Raw genomic sequence first — 25,093 nt, 5'->3', positions numbered from 1 at the left:
CCTGTCAGCAAAAGATGGTTGAACGGTGGGATAGATGCGCCGATCAGTTCCTTGGGCATATGGGCCAATCGAATCTTAGAGTCGATGAAGACACATCTCGTCCAGTCAATCGAACTTGCAGCCTCCTTCGACTAGACTTGAATGAGACGGTTATGATGTGGCAATAAGAAGAGGCCCACCTGGCACGGGGTCAACTACCAGGGTGGAGGTCAAAGTCAAGATGGTCAACTCCCAAGTGTCAAAGTGCTGAACGGAGGATAAATGTAACGACCGCTCAGGACAGGTATGTCTCGATCGGCGGGAGATAGGTCTAAGCGGACAATCCTTCCGACTCGGGAGGATACCATAGACAAGGGCTCATGTCATTATCAAGACGTTGAAGGAGGCTGGATATGTTGTCCGAACGGAGGAAGGTAGGTTACTACACAGACCTCACGGAAGGGCAACTAGAGTTAGCAGAGCGGAGTCCTCTTGACCGAGCGACTACCCCGCTCAACCAAGCAGTAGGACCTGCCCGTGGACATAGCGCAGTCCTAGCCGAGCGACTGATCCGCTCGATCAAGTAGCAGGACTGTGATCCTCACGACATTCTTTCATAGGACATAGTGGAGGGCGTGGCTCTGAACATGTTGGAGAACGTGGTCACAATCGAGTTGAAGAACGTGGCCACCAACATATCGGAGAATGTGCCCATGTCTTAAGTCAGTGGCGGATCTAGGGGGAGCGGGGGTGTGCTTGAGCACCCCCTTACTCCTAGAAAATTCCACCAGTATGCTGCAGTCCGAGGGGAAGCGAGAAGGAAGACAAGCTCCAACTCTCTTCTTTGAGCATCCTCTTCCTTTTTTGTCTATATTCGCCACTGTCTTGAGGAGTGTGTGTGTCGCCTATCATGACTCTTTATAAAGGGGGATCCATCATCGTATGAGATACGTGTGATTTACTGTTTGCGCATAATTTTATTACTGTTTCACTTCTTCTTCGCATTTCGGTGACTGACTTGAGCATTAGAGGGTCAACCCCAAGGACCTCTTCCTCAGCTCGGCACTAACATCATTTGTTTTGCAATGAAACAAAATTTACCTCTGGTCAGTGAAATCGCTACCTCTGTAACTTTCTACTCATCCATTTTCGGATAAAATGAAATAGGAATTCAAACTAATAGGGTTTTTTTTATTAAATTTTAGAGCTATCAATATTCTACATTTGTCGGAGGCAATATTTTCAAAGAGGTCACTGATTTCTAATGGAAACTTTATTTGGATCTCTTTTAGATTCACTCTTTTTAGCAAATTCCATCATTTTTAACATATTTATGTTGTTCTAACCAGTGTTGAGAAAATCGGACCGGACCGGCCGATTCGACCGATTAAATCATGAACCGGCTCTTGGTCCGGTTCAGTCCAACATTAAAATCAAAAAAATAAAAAAATCGGTCAGAATCATTTAAAATCGATCAAAACCGTTCGAAATCGATTAAAATCATAGATTCAATCAGAAATTCAGAATTGAAGCATGATTTATAATTATTAAAATATATATATATATATAAAAAAAAGAGTTGTATCATCGGTTCAACCGATCAAATCTTAAAAATCTTGACCCGGTCATTATATTAGTAGTCATCGATTCGATTTTCAAAACATTGGTTCTAACTTTCTTCACGGAACATTTGAGTGATAACCTTGTGAAAGTCCAGAATTGGGGTATATGCTAGTTTACTAAGATTTTATGCTTTTGACACGCGGAAGATTTATACAATTACTCAGTCTATAGGTTCAATCAAAAGCGCTGACTCGAAGGAGAAGTTAGCCCAAGGTATTGACTTTTTGGAATGGGTCAACTCGAAATGTTGACATCTGTCCCGTTAGCTCAAGTTGTCGACTTTTGTGGAGAATCCAATTCGAGATGTTGACTTCTCAAGATGAGTTAATTCATCTTAGTTTCTTCTACGAGAGAGGCTCTAACAGGTTTTGATTGATTCGACAGGGTGCCCAATAAATATATTTTCCCAATTTAATTTGGATGGTGCATTAGGGACATATTTGTCACACTATGATTTTATCACACATATTTACTAATGCTTAATTTATCTTCACTTGTCTTATGAAGTTATTTTAAGTTAAAATACTTCTTTTATTTTGTTTTATATATATATATAAAAGTGTCGATGCAGTGACATGACTCCATTTAATCTCCCAAATACGCATGATTTGATTTTTAATTATGGTGCTATTTTTTATTGGTGTAAGGTCGAAGTTGACCAATTTAATTGAGCTCGAATTAGTTTGAGCTTGAATTTTGATATTTGATAATATGTGATAGAAAAGTCAAGAGAGAACCGGATACTTGTTTAGGGAAGTCCTAATTAAGGTGAGATAGGGTGAAAGTCTATCGAGTGATTAGTTCTAACTGGATTTAGGCAAAAAAAAGTCCAAGTAAGTCAAGAAGAATTGCATGTTGATAAAGGAAACCCTAACTACGGTTATGCAAGGGAAAACTCTAACTGAGGTTAGACACAGTGGAAGTCTACCAAGTGAGTAGTCCTAACTGAGGTTAGGTAAAGGAAAGTCCAAATGGGTAAGGGAGGATCGTACGTTGGCCAAAGAAAGCCCTAATTGTGGTTAGGCAAGAGAAAACTTTAACTGAGATTATGCATGGTGGAAGTCTACTAAGAGACTAGTCCTAACTGGAGGTTAGATTAGAGGAAAACTCAAGTGGATCAAGAAGGATCACACAAGGTGATTGAAAGTCTAAGGAGAAGTTGACAAATAGAAATTTCGAGTCCAAGGTTGACCGGACACTTAGTGATTGGAAGTCTAATGAGAGTTGGTAAGAGAAAGTCCAAGTGAATCACAAAGGACTAAACACTTGGTGAATAAGTTCTAACAGGTTAAGGTTGAATAGATTTACGCAATGAGAAATTCTAACAGATTACAGTTGACCGTATGTTGGATAAGGAACTCTAGACTTGGATCAAGTGAGTTATGTTTGGATATATCCGATGCAGTGTGTGCTAAAAACATGTTTCGTAAACATGTATAGCGGAAGACTTAATAATAAATAACCTAATTTATTATATCACGCGCACCACACGCATGCAACCTACAATTATGCAGACAAGATCATAAAATAAAACAAAATTGAATAACGATTATTCTAGGTATATCTTACGGATGACTTGTAACGAAAAGAGCATCAACCTTTTGCAATGTTTTTGAACCTCGTCTTTATTCGTATCCACGCCGAGCTCTTCAAGATAATTCTAAAAGAATAAGCTTCGCCTTCAAAAGATACTAGCCACGAGCGAAAGAGAATGATCAAGAAGAGAAAGAAGAAACAAAAGGAAGATCTTCTTCTTTTGGGTGGCTCACGATGACAAAAAGAGAACCTCTTATTGTGGTTGGTGGCAAGAGAGAGGAAGAGGGAGAGAGAGGTATTTGCTTTAGGTTTCTAAAACCTAATCAACCCAATAATGAATTGTATGTTAATTATCTCTTAACCATATTAATATATATTCCTCTTTAATAAGTTGGATTAAAAAACTTAAATCCAACACATTATGCCTTAACAAAAAATTAGCTCATTAACCCCTTGGTTTGATTCACAACTAAATTAAGTTCGTTCATGACTAAGCCAAATTGGTTTATGACTAAACCAAATAGGATTCAATTCTTTCATAAGAGGTGTGGCCCATCCGCGTTTTGTTCCAATAAATTTTTCTATATTTGTCTTATGTATAGTCCAACTAAATATTTATTTCTCAATATGAGAATCCTATTTTCTAACTTGTTTTATGTCTTTTAGAGACTTGTAGTGCGTGTGATTTAATAGGTTCCTAATTTATCTTGACTGTTCATAATTAACTACTTAATTATGGAACAATCATGAGTAACACTTAGTAATACATCATGCTCCCCCAATTAACTGAAAAATAACAGTTGATCTAAGAACTAATTCTGAACCCTTCAACAACTACAGCGAGTCATGCCTCATTTCTTTCACTTATCTTATATCACTTGGTTCAGGATATGGTCTGTGTGTCGGTCCCTACTAGGTTGACCACGTCACACGTAGCCCAAGTAATACTTCCTTATTTGACGGATTCAAATTACTCGTACATATGTATAAGAGTCTTATACTCTTAACATGTGATACTTTAACCAAAGACTTTGAGTAATAATCCTAACGAGTAGTCATAGGGTATACGTCTTGTCACAAGAAGCGATGAATCCTCTGTGGGCTATCCAAACACTTTCGGGAACTTTAACTTTCCAATCATTTCGGGTCCATACCTCCAAGAGATGCTTGCTTACGATATTAAAGTATAAGTCTCCAAGACTAAGATGACTTGTATACTTCAAGTCGAAAAAAACTTACATGCGAGCTACAGTAAGAACTTTACAGACATATCCATATATGTAAAGAACTATATGAAGTCTTATAGCAAGTAACTTCAATGAACTAACATAACTAGCATCCACATTTAACTTTTGACATCCTAATATTTTCAGTTAGTCAAACACTCCATACTTTAGTTTCTCGCTAACTTCAAAATAATCTCTATAAAAATCACTTTTAAATAAGTAAAAGATCTCCCAAACACCCCCTTAACATTGTAGATGTTGACCAAATAATTTGATAGAATGAAATAAGGAAAAATTTACATGCAACTCCCAATTAGAAACAAAACTTTACATGCAGTCCCTATTGACAAAAATCTTTATTTGCACTCCCTAGTCAAACATAATGGACACTAATTTGCCTAATTACTCTTGAAATTTTTAGGTATAAAAGTCCAAAAATAAGTATAATTCTTTTTAAATTTAGCACATTAAACTATAATTCAGTATATTTTCTATCAAATTGAGAACGACTATTTTTCTACTTAAATTGAATGAAAAATATACTAGATTTTCTTTAAATGATATTCAATTGGATGAGAGATATAATAAATATTCTTTAAATAATGTTGAATTTAGGAAAAATTATATTAAGTAGGAAAAAAGTCATGCTCAATTTGATAAAAAAATACATTAGATTATACTTTAATGTGTTGAATTTAAGAAGAATTATACTCATTTTTGAATTTTTTATATTTAAAAAATATGAGAGACAATTTTGATATAAATATACTAAATTTTAATTTAAAGGGCTGAATTTAAGAGAAATTATACTTATTTTTGGACTTTTTGTATATAAAAAATTTGAGAGACAATTAGAAAACCGTGCTCAATTTAATTAAACATATAATCGATTCTAATTCAATGTGTTGAATTTAACTAAAATATACTAATTTTTAAATTTTTTTAATAAAAAAAATATGAGAGATAATTTTGATAGAAAATATATTCCATTTTAATTTAAAGTGTTAAATTTAAAAGAAATTATACTAATTTTTGGATTTTTTTTTAAAAAAATTTAAAGGGAAATTAGATAATGATATTTATATAAAGAAATTGAAATAAATAAAATTTTAAAGATACGAAAGTAGAAATAAAAATTGTTTGAACATAGGATTAGACGTAAAGTTAAACCGATGAAGTAATTAAATTTGACAATTTATTATTATTATTATTATTATTATTATTATTATTTTTGCTTTGGCTGAAAAGAGGCGGAGGGTGCTGAAACTCAAAAGGGCGGGGTTTTTTTTGATCTGGACGGAGGACGAAACGGGAGCGATTGTCAACGCAACCCTAGGGCAAGCGGAAGAGGGGTAGGGGGAGATGAAGGAAGGATGAACAAAATAATACGATCTCTTTCCTCGACGCGTTGTCATTGAGGTCGTCGTCGTGATCGAAGTAGGGAAGGGAAGAATGGTGGCGGACGACTACAACTCTTTCAGCAAGGTGATTCGTCCTCCCTCTGCCTCTTGATGTTATGTTGTGTTCGCCATTTGTTTACTTGTTATTTTACTTTTACTGATCTAAATGAAATAAGCAATATGATGGAACAACAACTTGTTTTCTAGGTGAAAATGCTGAAAAGGAGGAATTGCGCCTTCATTGATGCAAATTTTGATTCTCTTTTGGACTATCAAGGCTTCTTGGATGGCATCGATCTTGAGTGAGTTTTAGTCCTTGTCCTTTACATGTTGATGGTGCTCGTCTTATTTTTTTTTTTTTTAAGTTCTGAAATTGTTTTCCAGCTCAAGATTTATGAGATTGGTCTGTATATATGTCTGTTTTTGTTCCAGTTGTGATGATTTCACTCTTGTTTAACTTTCTAAAAATTGGTTCGCTTCTATTTTTTGGTTTAATAATGATATCAATTTGAAATGAAAGATATAAAGATCCAATGAGCCGAGGTCAAATTAGTTTCCAGATGTTTTCTGTGTACCGAATACGTGAGCTAATCAGATTAGTTTTCTACGAACCATCTCAACTATAGGAAATGCTGATAATAAGGCATCCAAAGAAATATCTGCTTAATTTAGAGGTAGCGGTAGTGGGACTATTCATGGTAAGTGGCATCTACATGTTCTCTCTATGCATAAAGCAAAGTGGAAATGTAGTTATTCCAAATCAAGTGAGGGGGAGAGCAAGGAAGCAACTTTGTCATGATCCCAGCATCCCACAATCAGAGCTTCATTCCTACATTATCCACAATCTACATCATACAGTAGGTAATGAAATCTAATTGTCTGCAAAATGTTTCCTGCCAGTTCCCTGTATGATGAACACTTGACTTTTGTCCCAGGAATGAATGTGCTTGTACACCTGGTTAGATTCTTTGCTATTTTTCAATACAAAGATCTAGAAGTGGATGGTTTGAAACATTATTAAACAATCATGTTAATATCAGTTCAACTGGTGAAATTTTCTCTATGAAAGATAGGAGTTATTAAACAATCATGTTTCACAGACACTCACTAAACTATACAATTTGGATTGGTACAGTAGCGCAGCTAAAAATGTAGTACTGCAGCAATTGGCCTCAAATGAACGCTTAACAGGTAAAATGTTACATGATATGAAGTGACAATATTAGATAAATTCCTTAACAATGTAATTATTTTAGAACTGTATCTTTCTCAGATTAACTGAAGTACAATATCTCAATCAATTTGCAAAGACCTATCTTTGTTAATCTAGAAGTTTGGTTTCATCGATTTTTGACTTGATGTCTTGATTACATTTTTAAACATTTTGCATGTTTCTTTGTCTCTCTGTCAACCCTTTTCTCATTTCAAATTGTAGATCTAGGATAATTAAAAAAGAAAATACATCTAGGCAAATTGATTCATCATCAATAATTGTTTATTCCTAACTATGTAAGGTTATCTAGATAAATCTTATTCCAATGCGATTTGTAGACAGTATTGTGTGAATATAATTATATTAAATTTGAAATTTGAGTTACCAAGAAAAATATTAGAAATCGAAGGTTTTAAGAAGACTAAAATGGATGGACATGATGACTGGTTTAGATATCTTAAATCTATTATTCAACAAGAAGGGTGCAATAATGAAGATATCATTAATAGGACAAACCATTAGAAAATGAGTGCAACGGATAGAATCTTTTAGAGCTTTGTGTGATCATTGTGTTTGTCTTAAGATAGATGATTATTTTATAAGATTGTATGATGGCATGATTGTATGGGGTTTTTATGTTTCATTGCATATTGACACAATTGTAGACATGATCAAGAAAATAAGTGTTCGGCTATACACTCTTTAAGTCTTAACTATTGCAAAGGATAAGTTAGAATGGAATTCTTTCCTTCACAGAGCTTGGATTCATGATTTCATTCTTGTTTGTTGTGCTCGTCTACAAAGAATTAAACACGTAGTGGAAAGATACAAATGCGAGAGCAAATATACAAGCACAACACTTGGATTTTACGTGGTTCAGAACCCCTAGTTCCTACTTTACGACCTTAGTTTTAGCGATACTCCACTAACTTTCTCCTTGCAGGAGATCTTCCGGAGGCGGAGAAACCTCTTACAATTTGTTCTTTACGAAGGAGCACAAATAAAACAAAGATATAATAGAACGTATGAACAATGCAAAAGAAATGTTTTCTAAGAATGAATCTTCACTTTGATTGCTATCAATTACATTAGATTGCCTCTTGAAGATCTAGAATGCAATAACACTTCCCCTTCAAAGTCTCCAAGAATTGTCTCTGAAATCCTCCTTGAAACCCTTCTCTTATAGTTTTCAGGTCGGGACTGGTTTTCATCTATCAATCGACTGGCTTGTCACCATTATACATCAGTTGATTGCTTCGCTGAATTCAATTATTTCACCTATAGAATGACTATGACTCTTCCACCTTAGCTTTGATCATTGACAGTTTATTGCATCAGTCGAGTTCACAATTTGATTTAGAAACTTTTTGTTCACTACAATAGTGACATCAATTGAGTTGTTGAATCGAGTTCCAAATAATTTGTTTGCTACCACCATCAATCAATTGCTCAAACTCATCAATCAATTGATCATACAACAAACTCCCCTAAATCCCTCAAATCTTGAATTTTGGATTTAGGGGTTTCTAGTCGATTGCTACTACCTTGGAGTCTGATACCTCTGATTTAAGCCTTTCCAAAGTTGAAACCTTGCCTTGTCTAGTATACGGTTGATCTCAACCTATCAGGATTTTCTTTGTCTAGTTTCCAATCAATCTTGACCTGAGACTTCATTGTTGTCTAACATTTGATCAACCTTGATCTGCTAGGGCTTCATCATTGCCTAGTATTCAATCAACCAGGTCAAGATTTTACTATTGCCAAATATCCAATCCTCTTTGACATGTTTGGACTTCCTTTCTCGTGCTTAACATCTAGCCCTTCATGACTTGTCAAGAATTTAATTTTCATACAAGTGTCCGGTCCTCCTTGACTTACTTAATTTCGCCCTTGCCAACTCCCTTTTGAACTTCCAATCGCTAAGTGTCCGATTCTTCATGATCCACTTAAACTTCTCTATCACTTGTCAACTCCTTGTTGAACTTTTAAATGTCTAGTGTTTGATCAACCATAACATTTGGAATTCTCTACTGTTAAATAGTTGGCTAAGTTTGACCTACTTGACTCTTTGCTCAACTATTCACATCTAAGTCAATTTTGGTTGACCTGACCCGAAGTCGATTGCACCAATACTTTCTCTCTCCAACGAACTCCTACTTGATATCTCACTCTCGTCAACAAACATATTGATCAAACATAAAACTCAACTAGAGCTAACTTGAGCTTGATCAATCAAACCTGGTCAACTTTAACCATAGGCCGATTGCACCAACAACCTTTACATAAATCAACATTGATAATTGGTTTGTCTTGAAGAAAGATTTCAAAGCTGTGAAAGATAGGAAGGGAAGAGCTCTTAAAAGAGAAAAATGGATTGAGCAAAAAATACAAAGTTTCGAGGCATACAATAAGCTAATAAATATGTTGATTAATGGTTTCCCTAACTATGACATACAATAATAAGGTAATAAGTATGTTGAGGAATAAATTGAGAACCCTATGTGAATCCCTCATCGACATAAGAGCTCATTAACCCAAGACTAACAAGAATTGAAAATTGTGAAGTGCTCAACATTTTCGGAAGTAGAAGTTGTGGAAACCTCTACATCATCATTGGGAGTGATAAAGAGAAGAGGTCATTGATATTGGAGCAACAAGAGTGTTAATTTTCAACCTTTGTAGTTGAGTCAACAAGTTTTCTATCTCACATAATCATGTGATCATGTGGAAGAAGAAGGCACCATCCTTCCATGCATCGAGGACCCAACACTCAGAGCTATATCTAATTTAATGAATAAGACTCCTATTATACGCTTTAAGTGTAGAGAAAGAGAACATTACAAAAATAAGTGTCCTAACTTGATGAAAGTGAATTGTCTAAGAGCACCCAAGGGTAGAGTCAAGGAGAAACCCAAGGAATGGAATTATACCTTATTGGCGCTCATCCCCAAGTCGGACCATGCCCCAAATGTCACAGATTATCGGCCAATCTCATGTTGTATGGTCGTATACAAGCTTATCTCCAAGATCTTGGCCATAAGAATGCAAGAGGTCATCGGAAGTCTCATGGATCCAACTCAAGCGACCAACGTTGAAAACTGATCCTTAGTGGGGAACATCCACCTCTCTCAAGAATTACCGACGAAGTATGCACGAAAAAAGATCTCCCCAAGGCATGTCCTCAAAGTTGACCTTCAAAAGGCCTTCAACACGGTGGATTAAGACTTTTTATTTGCTTTGGTTTCCCACAACAATATATTAATTGGACCTCCAAATACGTCATAACGGTATCTTATTCCGTGGGAATCAACAGGGCAATGCATGGATACTTCAAAGGGCGATGGGGCCTCCGACAAGGTGATCCACTATCACCATTCCTCTTTGGTTTATGTTTAGAAGTTCTCTCTAGATCTCTTTGAGTCATAGCAAGGCAACCTAACTTCCACTATCATCCGATGTGTGTGGGCACTGATATCACTCACCTACCATACGTGGACAACTTCTTTTTGCTTGGGTCGATGAATCTACCGTTGGATTGGTTGCAAATTGTATAGTGGAGTTTGGAACCATTGCATGATTGCATCCCAACCTTAGAAAGTTCAATATTTACCTTGGTGGTGTCAACAAATGAACCAAAAACAAATTACTACATTTCACAAGATTCTAGCAAGGTACCTTCCCATTGTGATACCTTAGGATACTCTTGGATGCAACAAAACTGAGGACAACTATGGGGCCTTGACGGATAACATGCTGCGTAAACTCATGACATGGCCCAAGCACACGCTGTCCTACGCAGGTAAATTTAAGCTAGTCAAAACTGTTTTGTAGGACGCCGAGTGTTTTTGGCTCTCTGTCTTGCCAATACCAAGTGCAGTTGTTGACAAGTTATATGCCATTTTTCGTTCCTTTGTTTGGGCGTCTAAACACTTACCTATCTCCTGAGCCATAATGTGCTTAGCTAAGGAGGAGGTAGGGTATGGAGTGCGGGACTTATGGGCTTGGAACTCCACTTTGCTCTGCATCCCTATGGAATCTACAGCGTAAAAAGGATTCACTTTGGGTGAAATGGGTCCATCATCAGTACCTCTAGCTTCTTTGGGTTGTAGATTATCATCTGGTCCACTTGCTTCATCAACCATTTGCCACGTAAGCCTGGAACCTAGTTCAACTTCATCATCTTCCCCACCATCTACAATCCAACCTTATACATTTGAAGTATTTTTTTTTGTAAGAAGGACATGAACATTCCTTTCTTTTTCTCTTTCTTGTTTGTTCAACAATCTAGCATTAAATTGAACAAATACTAGATTGTTCAACCTGTTGACATCCAACCTATTTCTTTTCTTTGTATGAATCTTAAAAAAAAAGAGAGTAAATATTATAGTTAGTAACATGAATATAAACTTTGAAACAAATTAAAGACTTAAAGTTTACCCCTTCAAATGCACTTCAGTTTCTTTCACTTCTGGATGAACTTGTAGTTAATAAAAGTACTCTCAACACCACTCTTAGCAAGTTGGGTGTGTGAGCACTGTATGCACTCCACCGTGCACATGGATTAAATGTATTATCATTCTTTTCACATGCTTTTGTTGCTAATATTTTGCCAAATAACCAATCTTGTCTCTATATTTTACAAATTCCTTGTTAATAATTGTATCTTATAGATATAACGCATGTAAAATTTTCATGCATTCAAAAATCCCCGTCGCAACCTTCTCATAAAGAGCAATAGAACTATCATTATAGTAAAAATAGGGATTCAACAAAAAGACAAGTATCAAGCCTATCCTTTATTTTTGACTCAATAATCACTATGATAGGCTGATAATTTGATTCCGTCAGGGCCACCTTGATATCTTTTTTAGTTTGGAGAAGCTCCCTATATAGAAACCCCATGCATGACTTTCTATCTCCATCTACCAATCGAAGAACTCTCACTAAAGGAGCAAATATTTTCAAACAAAGTATCACACCATTCCAAAAACTCATCTCATCTAAGTAGGGTAAGCCAATTTCCCTTTATTTTTGACTATTTGCATGTCTCCCACGTATCACTTGTAAACATGACCTCTTAAACTAGATTTTTTTGAATCAAACTTTGTAATACAAGGAAATTTGATGCAAACCTGGTAATTCCTGACCGGACTATGCCTCTCTTCTTCGTGAACTTCTTATCAATGAAAAAGTTTTATGTTGAGCATAAATGAAAATGGTAAAAGACTTGACTTACTCAATAACCTTTTTATATTGTGGAAGCTTGCCAATACTTTCAAGTATGAGATTAACAGTGTGAGTTGCACATAAATTCCAAAAGATCCTAGGTCACTTTTCTCTCATCAATTTAGCAGCAACCATATTGTTGGTGGCATTGTCTGTTATAATCTGAATAATATTCTGAGCTCCTACTTGTTCAACACACTCGTCAATACTAAAAGATAAGCTCAGTTGTATGTGCCTCATCTGAAGACTCTTTATACTAAATTGTAGTACCCTCCTTGCAATTAACACACAAATTTAATATGTTTATTCTTTTTCTATCACTACATGCATCTGTCATGATCGAGTACCCATTCTTTGCCCATTCTTTTTATGTTTCTTCAGCAATTGCTTTGTTCTTTCAACTTCGACTTTCAACAGTGACTCCCTAAGTTGATATTGAGTTGGAGGCTTTAATCCTAGTCTAATTGACCCACTGCCTCTATTAGTTGCTTAAAGCTATCATTATCAACAACATTGAATGACATTCCATTTTCATAAATCTATCTCCCAATATATTATTGAACTTGTTGAATTCTTTCTTTAAAAAGAGTGAACAAGCTTGGTATTCGGCTTGATAAGAGTTTGTTTATGTTCGTTCAATATACACAAGATTAATTAAACAAATAAGCTTGAATAATTCGTTAAACTAAATAAACAAGCTTGAACACATGTGTTCAGCTCGTTAGCGTTCGTGAATAATGTTCACTAACCATATTCATTAATAAAAACTTTTATCAATATGCTAAATAAGTAATAAAATAAAATAAAATAAACAAATAAGTTTGAATTAACCAATCAAACAACTAAAAATTTTAAACAATCAAACAAGCTTAAATTGAGAGATCGATAACATCTAAACAAACCAAGCTTAAATTGAAAGCTCGATAACATCTAAACGAACCAAGCTCAAGTCAAGTTTCAAACAAGCTCAAACTCATAAAAAATAAACCTAGCTTGAATAATCATTTCAAATGCTTGGTTCATTTTAAGTTCGGCTTGGCTTGGCTCGGTCACCTTATCAAATAAGCTTGAACACCCCAAGGCTTGGCTCGACTCGTTTACAACTCTACTCATTTATATTTTTTGGCGAAGAACTTTTACTCCCACTTGAACCTACATTTTCTAGAGCAATTACTAATGCATATCTATCTATGAGGCTAAGTGGAAGAGGTTTTTTAATTTCATCAATCCTTCAATTTCAGAACCTTCTTCTTCGTCTTGAGAAATAGTCACCCCTGCTCTACAACTTTGTTCTTCCATTATTTTGTTCTTCTTTCCATTCCTCCCTTCTAAAATAGCCTACTTGCATTTATTTTTATTTTCTTGAGATGCTTTTTGACAATCTGATATATTTTCAGGTATATTTTCAATGTGTTCCTTGATCCTATACACTCCTCTCGACATTATTTTTCTACACAACTTGCATTTAATTTTGTCAAGAATTTTAGGATAAATCAACCTTCCAAATTTTCATTCGAAGTTATTTGACTATCTTCTAAGAATCTCAGATTCGGGTTGAGTGTGCTGCCGAAGATGGATTATTTGCGTTGTGATAACCTGAAAAGTAATTTAAGAATAAATTCAGGAACTTTGGAATCATTAACAAGTCTAAGAAAAAAATTATATAAAAAAATTATATATAAAATATAATTATACGGTACAAAATAGTATTAATAGAATAATCAAATATATTTTTGATATATTTTAATCTAATTAATAAAATTTATTTGATATTTATTAAAAAATTGAATTGTAAATATATTTTTATATATTTAAATCTGATTTATATAAATTAATAATATTTATTAGAATTTTTAAATTCTAAATATATTTAAAACTGTTTTATATAAATTAATAATATTTATTAGAATTTTTAAAATTTTAAATATATATTTTATATATTTAAAACTATTTTATATAAATTACTAATATTTATTAGAATTTTTAAATTTTAAATATATTTTTATATATCTAAATTTGTTTTATATAAATTAATATTTTTTAAATTAAATTTTAAATATATTTTTTATATATTTAATTGGAATAATTTAATTAGGTTTTATGGAAGCTTATTATTGAAACTATCCTATTTGGGAGTTGATTGATTTAATTAAATCCTTAAAATATTTATGCACAAGACATGAACTCATGACAAAAGCATCGGATGCCACCGGACGCGTTGTGAGAGGCGTTCGGCGCCGCGCGGAAGCGTCGCGTCCGACAAAGGCTGGCGTCACTTCCGGCAACGCCGGAAGAGTTGCAAGACACATCCAGCGCTGTCAGAAGCATCGCGAGATGTCGTCGGACGCGTGACACTTTTGCTACGGACTTTTCGGATGGTTGCAGATGCGTTGCAGGACACGTTCGGCGCCACAGGAGATGTCCCGCGATGATGAATAGACAAAACAAAAAATAAATAAAACTTATTAGAATCAATGAAGTGATGAATCCGCGACGATGAGACGATGAGAGCAGACGAAGAGCAGATCTAGACGAACAGGTAATTTAGGGATTATAAATTTAATGATTTATTGGTCGGACAAACATGCTTTTTAAATTAAAAGCCCAAAATTATCGACGCCAAGGGCCGTTGAGGGCCATCGAGGGCCGTCGAGGTCCGTCGAGGGATTGCCTAGGCGGCTGGGCCACCTAGGTCACCATTCTTGTAGGTTTCTTGCGCGGGTGGCGGATGGGTAACACCTAGGTGGCCACCTAGGGCAAGTTTTAGAACACTGTCGGTAGATAACATTAACTTTGACTTCTCGGTTGGAACCCTTCTCGGTTATCTGTAGATCTTAACCCAACTAGTTCGGGTTGTCGATAACTTCATCTTCTCAGTCGCTTAGAAGATGCTTCGTCGCCAGTATACTCCTATCACCTGGACCCTTTGAAATCTCTTCATCGAAAGTTAACAACTAGCCAATTGCCCCTGAACACCATCCAATTGCCTGGAATCGTCGAGCATGCTTCCCTGCAATTGTTACACTTAATGAGTATGATATAAAGTATAAAGCTACTCGCACTTGACTAGATTTGACCGATCTAGTTTGGTTTTGCCAAGTTGATTCCACCTAGTGTTTTAAATAGCGTAGCGTTGGTTCATAGCATTTTTTGTCTTGTCATCGTGTAGGCTAAATAGCGAAGCACATATCGCAAGCTTTTCGTGCATGCTAATTTTTAAATTTAAAAAAATAAAATATACTTATATAAGTAAAATAAAAATAATATAGCCTAAAATTAATTATAATAATTCATTACATGTCAAAATATCCAAGAACAACAATTTAAAAAGTTTTATGATTAAAACAACATAATATAAAAATAATCAGTATCATCCAACTCTATATCATTATCATCATCAATAGTGTCTATGGTTGAAAAATTTCTACTATCAAAAGTTATTGGAATTATTCCACTATAATTTTCAACGTCAAGATGATTATCTTCCACATCAACAAGATTCAACCTTGCTTGTTTGTCTTTGCTTCCACCTATTATATAAGAGATACGACATTTAAGAATCAATTATAGGTGAAGTAGATATAAATAAATAATGTGCATATGCTTACTTGAATTTTCAATAACTCTTTTTTTTTTGAATTCGTAGGAAGAACTTCAACTATATCCTCAATATCTTTGACTCGCTTATCTGAGTAGAAAAGACTTTCAAAGATAGCCGACAACACACTCACAATAGCATCACTTTCAAATAATTCATCATCTTCAAGCCATTTAGTAGTTACGAGAGGACTGAACTTTCGTTCTTAGTTATCCATTCATCATTCGAATCAATTTCATCAATTACAATGGGATTAATCTTGTCTCTCCTCCTAATGCTTCTCTCCCTAAGCTTGAAGTTTTATTTCACAAACACCAACGCATTCAACTTCGCATGTTGAAGCCTATTTCTCTTTTTTTGTATGAATCTAATATTACAAAGAAGAAAATATATATAAAAAATTAAATAATGATATGAAAATTATAAAACAATTAAAATTCAAGTAGAGTAAGAAACTTAGAATATTCGCCGATTCAAAAGTGCTCTAATTTCTTTTACATTCCGAAGCACTATAAGTGAGACTAAACACTCAAATTATAAACGTAGTAAACTAGGGTGTCTTACTTCCAAAATGTTCCCACCACGAGACTAATAAGTAATAACCTAAAGAAAATTACAAGAATGTATATAATTTTACAAGAACGGTTACAAGAAGAAAAATTTACCTGGTGTTCGCAACATTCTTGTTCGTTTTACTATTGGAGTTCCAAATTCTCCTTCATCTTTGTTATACAAGCCTAATTGGATGTTCGTTTTAAGACGATCATCAGAAGACAACATCCTATCCATACAAGTATACAATCCATCTTTAACTTCATCACAATCAGAAAATCTTTTTTCATAACGCAATTGCAGGTTCAAATAGTACCTGGCCGCGTGTAGAGGATGATAAAGTTGTGGAGTCCATCGTGAACCAATTTTTTTCCAAATGGACTTGTATTTTCTGTCAACTCCCCCACAATTAAATTTTATTGTCTCTTTTGCCTTACCCATAAGTTCATAAATATATCTGGCCGATCTCTCCTCCGAATCAACTTCCCTTAACACACTTACAAGAGGAACAACACTTATAACACAAAATGCAACATGTGGCAAAACGTTGGGATCATTAACAATAATTCTCTTCACGACCTTCCCCTAAGTTGTTTGAGATAGTGGTGAACTAACCCAATCTTCGGAAGCAAGCATTTGTTCAAGTGGTCTTTTAACCTTATACATACTTTGAAGAGTGAGAAATAAAGTGGCAAAGCGAGTAACAACGGGACAGAGAATTTCTTTACCGTTTGTATACTCTCATCAAAGAAAGTATATTCCCATGACCATAAAGCAACTTCACAACCATCTTAGCATGCTCAATTGTGTCAGAAAAATCCTTCAACTTTGCAATATCCTCTAACATTAGATCAATGCAATGCACCGCACAAGGTGTCCACTAAATTTTGTGTCTAGTCTTCATAATTTTTTCCCTCGATTTAATGCAATTCGAAGCATTATCTGTGATAATTTGAATCACATTTTCCTCTCCCACCTCATCAATAACATCATCAAGATATTTAAAGATCAATTCTCCATTTTTAATAGAAGCCGATGCATCAATAGATTTCAAAAAGAAAGTGCTAGCGGGACTATTCACAAAAAAATTAATCAAACTTCTAGTATTCCCATCTGTCCAACCATCAGACATAATAGTGCATCCATATTTTTTCCATACCTTTTTATGCTCCTCATATATTAGGTTGAGGCTATCAACGTCAGCTTTAAATATTCAAGTTCTTAACTCATGCAATGAAGGAGGCTTGAACCCTCTTTCATTTTCCGCAATACCCTCAACCATAGACAAGTAGACAACCAATAAGGATCATTCACAATATTAAACGGAAATGCGACAGAGTAAATAAAATGACCAACTCTACGCTTCACATCAACCAGTAAATCTTTTTTATATGTCGAATTTAGAGTTGTTTCTCTAGGTTCCGAACTAACATACCCATGAAGAGTATCTTTACCTTTTGATTCACCACTACTAGAACATCCAATTGAATTTACTCCTACACTTTCAACTTTTGATGATTGTGCACTCATACTCTGGGGACCCTCACCAATCTCTCGTAACAATTTGGTTTGTTTGCTTTTAGACGCTCTAATTTTGTCAAGTGATTCTCTAATTTCTTGCTTAATATCATCCGAAATACTAACACAAGGTGCAACCCCTTTATGAGTTTGAGCTAAATGTTGCTTCAAGCGTGTAATCCCTCCATTCGATATATAATGATAAAATTTGTACCGAACAGATTCCCCCCCTCATTTTGATAACAATACTTCCCACTAATATCTTTTTTATCTTTTTTTGACAAATTCATAGATATTGCAAATTCCAAATATATAATCAAAATCCTAGAAAAACAAAAGAAAAAACATCAAAACAAATAATTAATTAATTAGAAACAAATAAGAAAAAATGGGAATCGATCCAAGGCATCTGGATCGATCTAGATCCTTTCTGTTCGAACAACAGACAGGATCTGGATTGATCACTAGATCGATCCAGAGTTCTAACTTTTGGATATTGCGAAATCACTTTTGCTCCTTCGAGACACGAAAAACGAAAAGGAAAAATCAAACTAAGAAAACTAAAAGGAAGGAGAAAAGTTGACCTCCAATTGTCATCCCTCGCCGTCGCTCACCGCTCACAGGTCGTCGCCGCTCGTAGCTCACCGCTCGCCGATCGCCCGTCGCCGCTCTCCGCTCGCCGCTCGTAGGTTGCTAGTCACCTGTCGCCTTTGCCCTACCTTCTCGAAGGTCACGATTCCGCTTGCCTCTGCCTCTTTGCCTTAGCTATTTTGTAACCAACTATAGCGCCTGCTATGGCCCGCTAGGTCACGATAGCGCACGCTATGTGTGCTATCAACGCTATTGTCCTGAATAGTGTGGGCTATTCAGGACAATCACTAATCAACGAATGCTCTGCAGCGTTCGTTGATTGTAGTGCACGATAGTGCACTATGTAGCGCGCTATTCGCTGTTATTGAAAACACTGATTCCACCCACTTGGACTTGTGCCAAGCAATCAACTCCTGACTGATTCTACACACTTGGATTTGATTCACCTAGCTTCCGGCTAAAAATTTTGTATGCCAAGCCTTAATTACTTGGACTTGATTCACCTAGTCTCTCGCTAGGAATTTTGTATGTTAAGCCTTAATCACTTGGACTTGCTTCACCTAGCCTAACCGCCAACTAGGAATTTTGTTTGCTTGATTTCTAACCAAGACTTAACTCATGCTTTACTTCCCAATTAGGACTTAGATGCCTAGATCTACTAGGATTTAGTCACTGCCTGGTCCACAACCAGAACATTAACTTCCGTTAAGTATACTGCACCTGTAAATTTTGAACGACTGGTTAGATCACAACTAACCTAATTTTAACCTTAGTCATATATCAAAATCCTGGGTTACATGTTGTGCACCTAGCGCCAACATTCTAGACCTTTGCATAATAGATATGAAAAATCTAGAAGGAGAAGACCCTAAATAAACTTCTAAATAACTTTACAAATGTAGATTTAGGACTAGGAAGGTAGGAAGAAACTAATGATTCTAGAGTGGTTTAGGATACAAATTTAAGTTTAAGGTTAGTGTTTCACCTACAATAAGGTTCACTTTGACTATAACATAAAGTCATAAGAACCCAAGAATCCTTTAGGACTAGGAGTGGTAGCATGCTAGCAAGGGAAGGTGTCCCTAGAGACCACCTTGATGAAACTACCAAGTCTAGAGCTTCTAAGAGACCGAAAGGAGTCCATAGGAAAATATCAAGAGAGATTATCCCTAATGAATACTTAGAAAACCCGAAGAGAGATAATATGTATTGAATCACCAAGAGTGTGATTCCATCATACTAAATGAGTTTTGGGTTAGTTAACTAATTTTAGAAGAATAGTTCCTTAACCATAACATAATTGACACTTTGGAGTAGTTTAAAGGCTATTAGGTAGTTTTGGGTTAGTTAACTAATTTTAGAAGAATAGTTCACTTAACCATAACATAATTGACACTTTGGAGTAGTTTAAAGGCTATTAGGTACCTAGGAGATGGACTATCCTAACTCTATTTTAAAAGGTATAAAGTGTGCCAACAAGTTTATTTAATGGATAACTCATCTAGGTGACTAAACATGAGGATAGGCTCATGCATTAAGATAATTAGTTAGAGACTTATGTTTAGAATATACGAAGAAGATTTAAAAATCCTTAGGCATGTTGAGTTCTATCTTATGACTTTAGCACATTATTAGAAAAAGTCATGCATGGAGAAAAAAGATTCATAAATGCTTATGATGCATGATGAAACTTCTATTATTAGGAATTAAGACATATGACACGATAATCATTTAATGATGCCAATAACAACAACCAAGCCCTACTATATTACCGCTAGATGAGGTCGGTTATATGGAACCTTTTAGCCATGAGACTTTTTGCCCTACTATATCATCATCTATATTTAAATAAATTTTATTTTATTTTATTATTGCTAACCAAGTCTTTTTTGGTCATCCTCGTTTGATGTGCGTATTTATTCACATTGCCTAATTGAAGCATTTATTGGTCATCTAAGTACATATTTGTACCATCTTAAACGTGTCTGTCAGAGTTTTTCCTCAATAGATACAACTTTGACTTTCTCTCTAATGTTTTCATTTTTTATTTTGTCCATCTTCGTATGTCCACATATTCATCTTAATATTTTTATCTTTGTATAGTTCAATATTCAGCGCCATATAACATAACAGGTCTAATCGCTATTTTATAGAACTTCCTTTTAAATTATATAAAACACTGGACGCTTCCTTTATTTCAATCATCTTGCTTGTATATCTCTCTCAATCCCTCCATCATTTTGTAAAATGATCCTAAGTACTTAAAGCTCTTAGTGTTAGACAACTTATCATCTCTTATCTTAACAGTTATCTCATTATTTCTAATATTCCTAAATTTTAATTCTATATATTTTGTTTTTACTCTATTAAGCCTAAAACCTTTCACTTCTAGTGTTTCCCATTAAGATTCAATTTTAGTATTTATTCATTCAAGTGTCTTATCTATCAAAACAATATTATCTATAAACAATGTGACTTCTTTCCCATTAAGAGTCATGTGATTTTTTTTTGAAGAAGAGTGTTTAATAAACAATGTGAGATCCCTTGGCTTTGTCTATACTCTGTGACAATCATAACTCTTGCAAATATGTTAAATCATGCTCGTGGTGATTACTTAAGTCTGTATAGGGCTTTCTTCAATTTATATACAAAATAAGCATCCAAATTATTTTTCTATACTAGTTTAATATATTTTTTCCACTAGTTCTTTTCACAAAAATACATTCTTGACACTAAAATGTTGTAACTCCCAACTATCATTTGCTGCTAATGACAATAAAATTCTAGTTGGAAGGACATTACTAACATTTGTTTAAGTAAAAATAGTTTAAGTAACATGAGTACAATTATCAATAAAGAACACAAACCATTTTGCTCTAGAATATTTTTAGTTGAAGGACCCTCAAATATCACTATAAATGAGATAAAGGACAAAAAAGCTTCTATTACTTAATGTATAAGACCTATATTTATGTTTAGCAAGTTGACACACTTTAGAATGGAAACCCTTAACATCTTTACTTTGCAATAAAGATGGAAATAAAATTTTAATGGTTCTAAATAATGGATATTCAAGTTGGTGATGATGAAGCTAGATCATATTATTATTAGACAATTAACGTACTAAAACTACTAAAAATAAAGAGGAAGGTAACTTGCTGTATTTGGTAATGTTGACTTGTCTTTGATAATGTTTCACCGACCTGACCTTTTAAGATAGTGAGACCATCTTGTTCTTTATGATGTATAATCATCTTCCATGAATCCTTGTCCATTAATAACTATGATGAAGAATTAGATTGCAACATAAATCTTGAATAAAGTTTTGGATAGCGATAATGTTTGTAGATAATTTGGGACATCAAAAATGGCAATGATGGCTTATTTTAACAACTTCTATGCATGGGAGTATGTGGAAATATGCTTGGTGAGTGGGTCGTATGCCTGGTGGCTCTTGAATTGATGATCCAAGTAGTGAATGAAATTTCGAGCCGTGCCGCCCGAAACAGACGGTTTTTACCTTTCCGATGTGGGACCGGCACAGGCATCGCAACACAACAATTTCGCATGCGCCATGGGCGCGCAACAGAAGGAAGAGGAAGGAAGAAGGAAGAAGGAAGAAGAAAAAAGGAATCAATTTGGGGATGAAGACCTACCTCGAGTCATTGGTGAAAGCTTGGCGAGGCGACGACGAAGTGGGGAGGCGGCGAGGTGGCGGTAACGAGGCGGTGGTAGCGAGACTGTTGTGGTGAGGCGGCGACGAGTGAAAAAAAATCGTGATGGCGGAAACGTGAGGTTAGAAAAAATTAGGGTTTATTAAAACTTTTAAATAAAATAATTATATTTTTTTTATATAATTTCTAATTTCTAATTTCTAATTAATTATTATATAAATTATAATTATATATTATATAAATTAATAATTAATTAAAGAAACAGTTAATTAATTGATATAATCATAATATATAACTTTATATTTTGATGATTTTTATTAAAATTATAAAAAAATTAAAGTAAAAAAATAGATAATTTAAAATAATTTTAAAAACAAAGTTTAAATTATTTTTATAAATTAAAAGTAGATTAAAATTTTATAAAAACATTTAAAATAATTTTGCAATTTTATAATAATTTTAGAATTTTCTAAATAATTGAAAAAAATTAATTGTTAAAAAAAATTAAAAAATATATAGTTTTTAAAAATAAATTTGATTTTAAATTCAATATAAGCTAGATATATATATTATTTAGAATATTTATAAACTATAATTATACAATTATTATATATATTATGATTTTTTGTTAATTTATATAATTATTATAGATAATAATTGTTTTTTATCTTAGAATTAAATTGAAATTTGAAATAATAAATATTATAATACTTATCTTCTCTATTTTTAAATTCTTGGTTCCTAAGCATATAAAACACATTTTTATTGATATGAATGTCTAAGCTTTATTTTAGAAATTTTTACAAATGTATATGATGAAGTCACATAACATTAATACAACAACAACAAAAATTTATTATATATATTAGATAAATATATAATAAACATATTTATCTTTTATATATATATAAAATATCAAAATCGTATCGGCATGACATGATACAATTTCGAAACCGTATCGTTCCAGTCTGAGATCAAAACCTCAGCACGAGTCGAGATTTTAAACCTTGAATCCAAGAGTAAAAAAAGCTTATATCCGAGATATATAGTCCAATAAAGAATGAAAGCATACCTAAGTACAACAATGAACTAGTATTTGCCAAGGTTACCAATAAGAGATCTTATCCCCTAGACCTTTTGTTGGTTGAGCCTACGTGACTCCTTTGGTGTTGTTTCATTTTATTTTGTATTAGTCATATGCATCTGAGCATTGATCCTTATTTGTTCTCTTTATGTCCCCACTTTCAGTGGAGCAGTTTCTTACCCATGCTTTATGATTCGAGCATAAGTCCGTTGCTTTTCTACACTTGAACCAATGCTTCCACTTCATTAAAGCTTGAAATTTCTTGTCCACCAAGAATTTGGATTCTCACTTGATCAAATTCTAGATTAAGTTTTATAAGAAAATCATAAACTCTATCTTGCTCAATGCTTAATAAAGTCCTTTAGAACAATAACATCTTTGAAACATTTGATTGCCTTAAGATCTTACCATAACCTTTTCAATTGATTAGTAGCTTTGTTTAGCAAGTATTGTTTTCACTTTCACCTTATATACTTGAGTCACATCTCTTTCTTTTGAATATAGCCCACACTAATCTGAGGAACCATTGAATTCCATTTTACGCGATAATAGTTGAATTTTCTTCATTCTATGCTTTAAATTTAGCCTAATAGTTGTAAGATGATTTAACTTTCCCTTTCCTTTAAGTATATTATGAATAAGTTAGGACCTCTTGAGATAGGTTTTTCTATTATTATAGGTAACTTTGATTTTTTTAGTTTTCCAACTTCTAACAATTGTTTTAATGACTCCTGACATTTTTATAAATTAAAATTTACAAAAGGTAAGAAACAGGGAAAAATGAGTAATGAAGGTGGAGCAATAAACGAAAAATCGCTAATGATAAAAGTTAGGAAAAGGAATTCTACGAAGGTGTTTTGAATCTAGAATCAAAGAAAAATAGAAAAAACAAATCAATAAAGCCTAACGCTCTTATACTATGATAAAAATTAAAAATGGTATTAACTTAAAAAAACTTATCCAATATAAGGAATCTTAACCCTTTTTTATAAATTGATAACACAACTTATTCTTTATCAAATGATCTTAAAAATAATAAACAATCTTGTATGCAAATTAGTTATTCTATCATATTCCATAATTTATGAAATCATGATCTCATAATTTATAAAATCTTTTTAACTTAATTTTTAGGGATATTCATAGTTACAAAATCATGTTTTCCCACCATTATATTTTCTTGTTTATTGCAAGCTCGAATTGTAATAGTTTTTTTTACCTTTGGATGACATTCAAAAAGGAGAAAATATAGAGGGATTTTAGGAATGACTAACTAACGAGTATAGGTCATGGAGTAGAAACCCGGGGTTTCCGACTACGTAAAATGATAAATGCTTGCATTGCTTTGTGTTAGACTTTAATATTCTACTACTTACTAAAATAATTGTAGACACAAGTAAGAGATGGTTCACCCTCCATCTCCCTCTAGTCTCACCAATGATCCAACAACATCTCTAACAATGCTATCATCTTACAAAATATAAAAATTGATGCCTAAAAGGATACCAGTATGAGTTGCAAAAGCCTTAAAATGAGTGATTAATGTCGAACACTTTGTTATGTTTTAGTTGTATATTCAAGGTCCCTTTACCAATCCCCCTATTTGTAGTAACAAAGGCGAGATAAATAGCGAATAAGACTCTTCATTCAAATAACTTTGACTCAAATGTCCTTTTATTAAAATTAGTCCTTGATCAAGTGATTGAAATCATTCTCATTGGCTAGTTGCTAATCTTCAATTGACTTAGTTTGTGCATTTAGTTGACTCAAATTTCTTTTAGTCGACTCGACTATATCTAGTCGACTAACCTAGATAAGATTACAAGCTTATCTATTAATATCTTTCAACTTTAGAGGACTTCATAAGGATCCA

General features: G+C 34.0%; 1 protein-coding gene across 1 annotated transcript in view; it reads left to right on the top strand.

Annotated features, from left to right (window-relative positions):
• Window positions 1-5,643: 5,643 nt before the first annotated feature.
• Window positions 5,644-25,093, top strand: part of LOC122032297 — a 54,184-nt gene continuing 34,734 nt past the window's right edge. The window contains exons 1-2 of the transcript XR_006126023.1: window positions 5,644-5,849; window positions 5,972-6,066. The gene's annotated coding sequence lies outside the window, so the exon portion shown is untranslated. The remainder of the gene's footprint in view (window positions 5,850-5,971; window positions 6,067-25,093) is intronic.

This window comes from Zingiber officinale, chromosome 11A, assembly GCF_018446385.1.
Source record: "Zingiber officinale cultivar Zhangliang chromosome 11A, Zo_v1.1, whole genome shotgun sequence".
Lineage (NCBI taxonomy): Eukaryota > Viridiplantae > Streptophyta > Magnoliopsida > Zingiberales > Zingiberaceae > Zingiber > Zingiber officinale.
The sequence above is the reverse complement of the archived record's forward strand: the minus strand, read 5'-3'. Positions and strand labels throughout refer to the sequence as shown.